The 1,866-nt window shown below is 36.5% G+C and overlaps 1 non-coding gene across 1 annotated transcript; it reads right to left on the bottom strand.

Annotated features, from left to right (window-relative positions):
* Nucleotides 1-257: 257 nt before the first annotated feature.
* Nucleotides 258-364, bottom strand: LOC139869515 (small nucleolar RNA R71). The gene has a single exon (XR_011766122.1). It is a non-coding gene; the product is annotated as a small nucleolar RNA R71 (small nucleolar RNA).
* Nucleotides 365-1,866: the final 1,502 nt, after the last annotated feature.

Genomic DNA, 1,866 nt, shown 5'->3' on the forward strand with positions numbered 1-1,866 from the left:
TGGTGACTAATCAATGCCAATTTAGTGGTGCGCCGAAGGAAGATCCAAACGAACATCTTCGTACCTTTAATAGGATCTGCACACTATTTAAAATCCGAGAAGTGGAGGATGAACAGATATATCTCATGTTATTTCCCTGGACTTTAAAAGGAGAAGCCAAAGATTGGTTGGAATCGTTACCTGAAGGGGCGATTGATACATGGGATGTTTTAGTTGAAAAATTTCTTAAACAATTCTTTCCTGCATCTAAAGCCGTAAGACTTCAAGGAGAAATTGTTACGTTCACACAGAAGCCAAATGAAACTCTATATGAGGCGTGGACAAGATTTGAAAAGTTATTAAGAGGATGTCCGCAACATGGTTTAGATACCTGTCAAATAGTACAAATATTCTACCAAGGATGCGACATCACTACAAGAAAAGACATCGATATAGCAGCTGGTGGTTCTATTATGAAGAAAACAGAAACTGATGCTTATAAAATTATTGATAACACTGCTTCCCACTCACATGAGTGGCACCAAGAAAAAGATATCGTTAGATCATCTAAAGCAGCTAGAGCCGATTCTAGCCATGACTTAGATTCCATTTCCGCAAAGATAGATGCTGTCGAGAGACGAATGGAAAAGATGACTAAAGATATACACTCAATACGAATTAGTTGTGAGCAGTGTGGAGGACCACATTTGACAAAAGATTGTCTCAGTATTGAATTAACAATGGAACAAAGAGAGAATATTTCATACATAAACCAAAGGCCTGGAAATAATTATCAGAATAATTATCAACCGCCAAGACCGATCTACAATCAAAATCAGAATTATAACCGAAATATTCCATACAACAACCAATAAGGTCCTAGCAATCAACAAGTATCCAACAATACTTACAATCAGCAAAGACCTAATTTTCAAAACAAACCACCACAACCCGATGATAAAAAGCCGAATTTAGAAGATATGATGACGAAGCTAGTTGAAACTCAAACGCAGTTTTTCACATCTCAGAAACAAACTAATGAACAAAATGCTCAAGCATTTAGAAATCAACAAGCTTCTATTCAAAATTTGGAACAAGAAGTAAGTAACCTAGCAAGGTTAATAGGTGAAAGAAAACCGGGAAGTTTACCTAGTGATACAAATGCAAACCCCCGGAATGAAACAGCTAAAGCTATTACCACAAGAAGTGGTACAACACTTAAACCACCTGAAATATCTGTAACTTCTGATGAAGCTATTCCTACTCCACAAGAACCACAACCTGAACAAGATAAGGAAAAAGAACCGGTAGTTGAAAAGGTTAATGAAGATAACACAGCTAAGGATAAACCTTATGTTAAACCATACCAACCACCACTTCCTTACCCGAGTAAAATGAAGAAAGAGAAACTTGAAGCCGAGCAATCCAAATTCTTGGATATGTTTAAACAGATAAATGTAAATCTTCCTTTCATTGATGTGATTTCAGGAATGCCTAGATATGCTAAATTCTTGAAAGATCTGATCACGAATAGAAAGAAAATGGAAGAACTCTCGGCTGTTACCATGAACGCTAATTGTTCAGCAGTGCTGTTGAATAAGATACCAGAAAAACTATCTGATCCAGGAAGTTTCACAATTCCATGTTTTATGGGTAGTCTTAGTTCAATAGAAGCATTGGCAGACTTAGGTGCTAGTATAAATTTAATGCCGTATTCACTATACGCTAAACTAGACCTTGGAGAATTGAAACCAACAAGAATAAGCATACAACTAGCCGATCGATCAATAAAATATCCTAGAGGGATAATGGAGAACATGCTAGTTAAAGTTGGTACTTTTGTATTTTCAGTAGATTTTGTTGTTCTGGACATGGAAGAAGATTCTC

Source organism: Rutidosis leptorrhynchoides, chromosome 9 (genome assembly GCF_046630445.1).
Source record: "Rutidosis leptorrhynchoides isolate AG116_Rl617_1_P2 chromosome 9, CSIRO_AGI_Rlap_v1, whole genome shotgun sequence".
In the NCBI taxonomy this organism is placed as follows: domain Eukaryota; kingdom Viridiplantae; phylum Streptophyta; class Magnoliopsida; order Asterales; family Asteraceae; genus Rutidosis; species Rutidosis leptorrhynchoides.